The following is a 7,575-nucleotide window of genomic DNA, read 5'->3' as shown; positions in this document are numbered from 1 at the left end:
TAAAAACTAACCATAATTTCACTATCCAGACAAAATCAACACTAAGTTTTTGGCCAATTTTTTTCTTTGTGTATGTATTTTTAACCAAGAATGTTTTTGTATCATTTGGAATCCTGCTCTTTTCTGTCAGTAGGATATCACAAATATATTCCACATGGATAGATATAATCCCTCTACTTTCATTATTAATAAATATATGTTACATATTGTATTATATATGTAACCTTATATATATATATAATTAGATATCAATTTGTTTGATGATATTTTTAATAGAAGAATTTTCAAGAATTTCAAGATTCTGGAAGATCCTAGAATTTCCAAAGAAAACCTTGCTCTAAATAAAGAAATTACCAGTTAAATAACATTGAAAATATTATGAAGCAGAAATTTAGAGATCTCAGCCTGTCTTTACCTTACTACAAAAGGCAGATGCCCAAATATGTGTAACAAAAGAAATCTTGATCTAAGGGACCATTTGTGGTATTTTCCCTAAAATATTATACCTTGCCCATTTTTAAATGGAAGCCTTCTATTATCATTTAACCATTTCTTGATGAACCATAACCAATGACTATTTGCCATGTATCATTATAAGTCTGCTTTTCAATTTTGGGATTACTACTTTTATTATCACTGTTTTCTAACTGCCTCACTACCTTTTAGTTGTTTTTCATAATTTAAATTTATCATGGACTAAGACACTGGAGATCTAAATTCATTAACATGTGTATATTAAATAAGGCCCAAAAAATCTATGAGGGAAGTACTGGAGTAAGTAAATATCAACCATTGGTTTTATATATGACTTTCACTTACATTAATTTATACAAAACTTATAAAAACATGGAGATATGTATTAGATATTCTATGCTGTTACAGACAAGGAATGTGAGACTGAGAGAAATGAAATAATGTACCCAAAGTTATCTAGCTGTAAAACTACAACATAAAGGCTCAAACCCAATTCTTCTTGTTCTAAATCAACTCTAAGAACTTTGTTAAAAGCAATTTCAGGTTGTTTTCTTGCTTCTGGCTGAGGGATTGTGATCCAGAGGAAAGTTTCCTAAAACATTTTTCATCAAATACAAATGATACCAGGTATAGGTATTATGCAATAAAAGAGTAAAATGCTGGATCAAACAACTTGCTTTACTGCAGACTCCTCAGAGAGTTTAATATGCTAGTGTGCTTCATAAATCTTCAAAAGCAGCATTTTCGTAACTACTTGGGCCTCTGAGGTGACCCTCTGTAACAGCATGTCTCTTCAGACTCCAAGGAGCAAATTACAGAAATAATGTCCCAGTGGGGCAGGAGTGGGGGAAGGCGTTCACCTCCCAGGTAAGTAGGGCCTTTGCATTATCTTCTTACAATTTGTTAACATAACAGAGATTAAAATATAAATTCTGGAAAGGCTTGATGTGTATGTATAAAGACTGTTATCTTTTTAAAGAAAATTACTTCAAATGAAAGGGATAAATCTTTCAGGAGTAGCCACAGAATCACCTATAAACTACTATGAATGACATTTAATCAGATAAAAGTTTAAATTAACAGAAAACATGTATAGAAAATGGAAACTATTACACTGGATTTGGAATTAAACATGCCATGACAGCAGACCAGACCACTGTTGTACCATAGCCTCCCCCTGTGACATGACACACTGCTCTTAGATCTTCATGCTCTATAACAAAAAGAGAATTGCCAATGTAAATTAATCTTCACAAATTGCACACAATAGAACCATCCTTAAAAAGCCGAGGAAATCATTTTTAAAGTAGCTAAGCCTATTTGTCGTTTATTAAAATATTTTTATGAAGTAGCACCATTTTAGAATAATAACAAAGAAAGTCATTGTGTAGCCCATGATATAAAAGATTTTCTGAAGGGAAACAGTGTCCCAACTTGCCTTCTCAATAAGGTCTTTGCATCATGGAAATACTCTTTGCAAAATATTTCCATCAACATCTGTAAGTGGAAATTTTGCTAACCATTTTATGTTTATCATCATATTTAATATTTAAAACAGCCCAACAAAGTAGGTACACTGTAAATAATCTCCAACTTTACAAGTAATAACACTGAAGTTGTGAAAGATTAAGTTTTTTGCATAGACAGAGCAAGGATTGGAAGCCAGTCTGCCCAGTTCCCTTAAACCATCTCTCTCTGTGATGCTAAAAGTCAGTTAACTATTTCATACATTAAATATATAGAACACCCTGATATTACTATTTAAGTCATACATTAGCCATGGAAGCTTTAAAAGGAAATATGGATTCTCAGCAAGATTCCCCTACTTTACTTTAGCAAGCTTCTAATGACATCAAAACATCCTTTCATTCACTTTGACCTGTAACTAACCTCTACTCTTCAACTGGAAGTCAAAAGACCATGGCATCTCATGATTTCATCTTCTCTTTTGATATTTCTGCTGTCTCACCAAGGCCTTTACAAATGGAACTTAGTATGATTAACTACAGTACAAATTAAACCTCAAGTAAAAATCAATGGGGCATATATGAATGACAAAGCAAGCGAGCTCTAATGCCCAAGACAGCTTTACCAGAAAACTAGTAGATGACCAATCTGCAATTTTAGATTTTGCATAAATTAATTGTCATTCAAAATTCAATAAAAGGGAGAAGAAATCATATGACTAATTTGGTCTTCAGTACAGAAGTTGGAAGTGGTATGAATGAAGGAGTCTAGAAGGACATCGTATCAATCAATCCACAATTATTTATTGAATATTCTCTACCACTACTATTTTGCCACAAGCTTAGATTCCCAACCACAGAGGTATCAATTGGAGTTAAATCATGATCAGGAAACGAGTATGAGTGTGAATGAGTATAATGCAAACATAGATTACTTGGAGAGAGGATGCCAGTAACTACCTGGTGACTATCATTACAGTGGCATAATATAATGCAGAGCCCCAACGGGTCAGAATGAAAGACAGGTAAATTATGACTAATTCTGGAGAAATCACATCAATGGAATGAAGCCTTGAAGGACCAAAGATGCACCAGACCTGTGGGGCTCAGCTCCAGAAGATAACATCAATGTATGGTACTGCATACTAGGAAAGTGAAATAAATGAGAGTATTAAGAAAGAATATTGGGGCCACTCGTCAAGCTTACCTACAGCTAATGAGTGTTTTTTTGTTCTCCATTTGTCTATGTAAGTTGGTGACTTTTTACAAGGAAAATGCATCCTGGCATTTGAAGCTGAGACCTCACATGTAGAAAAGAGTCCTTCCCCGTACAATATTGGAAAAGGTCACAGAGGTCTATTACATAAAACTAGCATCATTATACATAATTAGAGCTCTTGTTCAAAGAGAATTACAAAGGGACAAGCATGGATTTTTCTGGTATCCCTCTCACTGACAGAGAGCTTCTCTTCTAACAAAGCATGTCCTCCATCCTGTGATATGCTGTGTTTAACTGGTTCTCCAAGGGGTGAGAAAAAGTTTATCACAAAATGTACTGTCTTAAGAACATTTAGCACCCAATTTACAAACAGTGATAAAAATGCAATAACCATCATTATAAATTCCATACCAATGACTTTAGTGTGACTTGTGTCTTATAAAATCTATTACCAGGTTTTCTTTCTATCCTATGCCCAACAATAGTCTCACAAAGTTAAACTATGTATAAATGCTTGATTATGATCTTATTCCAAAAAGAAATCTCTCAGGTTATTGACAAAGAAGTGGAGTTCTGACATTAATGTTAGTTGATATTTTCTTTTACATTACACAGTGAGTCTAAAGTGAAACAAGGACGTTTGTCAGACTTCATTCAATTTTCACTGACATGAGCAATTTCTTTGCTGAATCAGATAGTAGTTTCAAATACTAGACAAATATTGTCTCCATTTTACAAGCTATTCACAATGTAACAGCTACAGACCCAACACAATTTTATATTTAACCTGCATTAATATTTTCTCCATTTTTCTCAAGTCCAGACAATGAAGAAAACATTAATTGTAGCACTTGTGATTTTCATGGTATAAATACTTCCATCATGGTTGATTCTAAACTACCAATGCAGAACAGTGAAAATCAGGTAATATGATAGAGTATTTCCCCCACACAGACACCATAGATGTAAATAATATCAAAAGCATAGATAATAGTAAACCATTGTAAAATAACTAGGAAGTGACAAGTCCAGTATTTACTACCTTTGCTTTTAACATAATGTTCAATTACAAGTTTATGTAATTTAATTTTTGATAATGGCTATTTAACAAAGAGCAAAGCTGCTATAAATTTAACAATGGGCTCTATTGTGCCTGTATGAACCAGCTTCAGGATGTCACTGCCTCTATCCATCCTAAGTACCAGAACAGTATGACTTGGTTGAAGAATTATCTTGGATATTCCCTACTACTGCCTCTTCGGTTTTTAAAAACTCTCATTATTACTTCCTGCAGTAGAATGACATCTGAGAGATAAGTAACAGAGGGGAAGAAAGACGGGTCAATGAATCATTAAAGAGCAACTATTGGACAATGCAAACAGCTGTGGTGTGAGGAGTCGGGAACCCTGGGCTTGAGATCCAGTCCCGATATCTTAGATATGCCTTTTCAATTTGGACCTTCAGACTTCTTACTTGTAAAGCACAGTTCCTAACCACTCATATCACAAGTATTTTGTGGCAAAGACATAAGAAAAGGTTTGTGCAAGTGTTTTATAATTAAAATTTATGATACAAAATAAATCATTTTATAATATGCTCTTCTTCAAATGAGTTTAATCTTTTAGAACTTTTTTAGAAATGCCTACAAATAACACATCATATTGTTCTGAACCTATGAATTTTTAATTAATTGAGAAAATACTGCAAATATTCTTGCTGTTCTGATTTTTTCATCATCAGGGCAAGATCAACATTTGCTGTATTAAGACTATGCATGTGTCCCCAGACCTAGTTCTTTTCCTAGGTCTGGTTTTATAAATACTGGAGATAAAACTACATCTGATTTATATGATGCATTTTTTTATATAGAGAGAGAGACAGTGTGAGTAGGGGAGAGGGGCAGGGAAAGAGAACGCTAAGCAGGCTACATGCTCAGCATGGTGTTGGACATGGGGCTCAATCCCATGATCCTGGGATCATGACCTGAGCCAAAATCAAGAGTCTGCTGCTCAACCAACTGAGCCACCCAGGGGCTTTTATATGATACATCTCACATGGAGTCAAATGCCTAGGACTCTAGGTTCTTGGATCANTCTAGGTATCTTGGATCAACCTCAAAACACAGCTAGTATAAAAACTTTTAAAGATAACCATGGGTAGTTTGATGATTACCAATTTTCATTTATTTACTGAATTGTAAAATGATTGTGTTTTATTTTCCAAGTGATTCTAATATCATTAAAAGCATGCCCTAACAGACTGGTAAAGAGTAAATTGTGCAAAATTTTTCTCTAATAAACCTGTCCAGTGGTGCCTGGGTGGCTCAGTTGGTTAAGTGTCAGAGTCTTGATTTTGACTCAGATCATGATCTGTCAGTCATGATATCAAGCCCCACGTGGGGCTCTGTGCTGGGCATGGAGCTTAGATGAGATTCTCTCTCTCTCTCTCTCTCTCTCTCCCCCCCCCGCTCCCTTTCTCTCTCTCTCTCTCTCTCTTTCTCTCTCTCTCTCTCTCCGCCCCTCTCCCACTTGCGCGCTTGATCTTTTCTCTCTCTCAGTCTCTCTCTATAAAAAACAAAAAAATCCAAAAAAACTGGCCGGAGAATTCTTAAAAATATTGTATTCATTTCAGTTATTCTCTTTACATCTTTTGTTTCAGTACAGTTTTCTGAAGATAGGATTAGAGAGGATGAGGCAGCTACATGTNAATTGTAGCACTTGTGATTTTCATGGTATAAATACTTCCATCATGGTTGATTCTAAACTACCAATGCAGAACAGTGAAAATCAGGTAATATGATAGAGTATTTCCCCCACACAGACACCATAGATGTAAATAATATCAAAAGCATAGATAATAGTAAACCATTGTAAAATAACTAGGAAGTGACAAGTCCAGTATTTACTACCTTTGCTTTTAACATAATGTTCAATTACAAGTTTATGTAATTTAATTTTTGATAATGGCTATTTAACAAAGAGCAAAGCTGCTATAAATTTAACAATGGGCTCTATTGTGCCTGTATGAACCAGCTTCAGGATGTCACTGCCTCTATCCATCCTAAGTACCAGAACAGTATGACTTGGTTGAAGAATTATCTTGGATATTCCCTACTACTGCCTCTTCGGTTTTTAAAAACTCTCATTATTACTTCCTGCAGTAGAATGACATCTGAGAGATAAGTAACAGAGGGGAAGAAAGACGGGTCAATGAATCATTAAAGAGCAACTATTGGACAATGCAAACAGCTGTGGTGTGAGGAGTCGGGAACCCTGGGCTTGAGATCCAGTCCCGATATCTTAGATATGCCTTTTCAATTTGGACCTTCAGACTTCTTACTTGTAAAGCACAGTTCCTAACCACTCATATCACAAGTATTTTGTGGCAAAGACATAAGAAAAGGTTTGTGCAAGTGTTTTATAATTAAAATTTATGATACAAAATAAATCATTTTATAATATGCTCTTCTTCAAATGAGTTTAATCTTTTAGAACTTTTTTAGAAATGCCTACAAATAACACATCATATTGTTCTGAACCTATGAATTTTTAATTAATTGAGAAAATACTGCAAATATTCTTGCTGTTCTGATTTTTTCATCATCAGGGCAAGATCAACATTTGCTGTATTAAGACTATGCATGTGTCCCCAGACCTAGTTCTTTTCCTAGGTCTGGTTTTATAAATACTGGAGATAAAACTACATCTGATTTATATGATGCATTTTTTTATATATAGAGAGAGACAGTGTGAGTAGGGGAGAGGGGCAGGGAAAGAGAACGCTAAGCAGGCTACATGCTCAGCATGGTGTTGGACATGGGGCTCAATCCCATGATCCTGGGATCATGACCTGAGCCAAAATCAAGAGTCTGCTGCTCAACCAACTGAGCCACCCAGGGGCTTTTATATGATACATCTCACATGGAGTCAAATGCCTAGGACTCTAGGTATCTTGGATCAACCTCAAAACACAGCTAGTATAAAAACTTTTAAAGATAACCATGGGTAGTTTGATGATTACCAATTTTCATTTATTTACTGAATTGTAAAATGATTGTGTTTTATTTTCCAAGTGATTCTAATATCATTAAAAGCATGCCCTAACAGACTGGTAAAGAGTAAATTGTGCAAAATTTTTCTCTAATAAACCTGTCCAGTGGTGCCTGGGTGGCTCAGTTGGTTAAGTGTCAGAGTCTTGATTTTGACTCAGATCATGATCTGTCAGTCATGATATCAAGCCCCACGTGGGGCTCTGTGCTGGGCATGGAGCTTAGATGAGATTCTCTCTCTCTCTCTCTCTCTCTCTCCCCCCCCCGCTCCCTTTCTCTCTCTCTCTCTCTCTCTTTCTCTCTCTCTCTCTCTCCGCCCCTCTCCCACTTGCGCGCTTGATCTTTTCTCTCTCTCAGTCTCTCTCTAT

At 35.4% G+C, this 7,575-nt stretch overlaps 2 non-coding genes across 2 annotated transcripts; both read left to right on the top strand.

Annotated features, from left to right (window-relative positions):
• The first annotated feature begins 4,860 nt into the window (after positions 1-4,860).
• LOC144228876 (small nucleolar RNA SNORA72) lies at positions 4,861-4,992 on the top strand. The gene has a single exon (XR_013334300.1). It is a non-coding gene; the product is annotated as a small nucleolar RNA SNORA72 (small nucleolar RNA).
• Positions 4,993-6,726: 1,734 nt separating this feature from the next.
• On the top strand, positions 6,727-6,858 carry LOC144228875 (small nucleolar RNA SNORA72). The gene has a single exon (XR_013334299.1). It is a non-coding gene; the product is annotated as a small nucleolar RNA SNORA72 (small nucleolar RNA).
• Positions 6,859-7,575: the final 717 nt, after the last annotated feature.

Source organism: Crocuta crocuta, unplaced genomic scaffold (genome assembly GCF_008692635.1).
Source record: "Crocuta crocuta isolate KB4526 unplaced genomic scaffold, BGI_CrCroc_1.0 scaffold305, whole genome shotgun sequence".
NCBI classification, from domain to species: Eukaryota; Metazoa; Chordata; class Mammalia; order Carnivora; family Hyaenidae; genus Crocuta; species Crocuta crocuta.
Note: the sequence above shows the minus strand (reverse complement) of the source record. Positions and strands in the feature narration are given on the sequence as shown.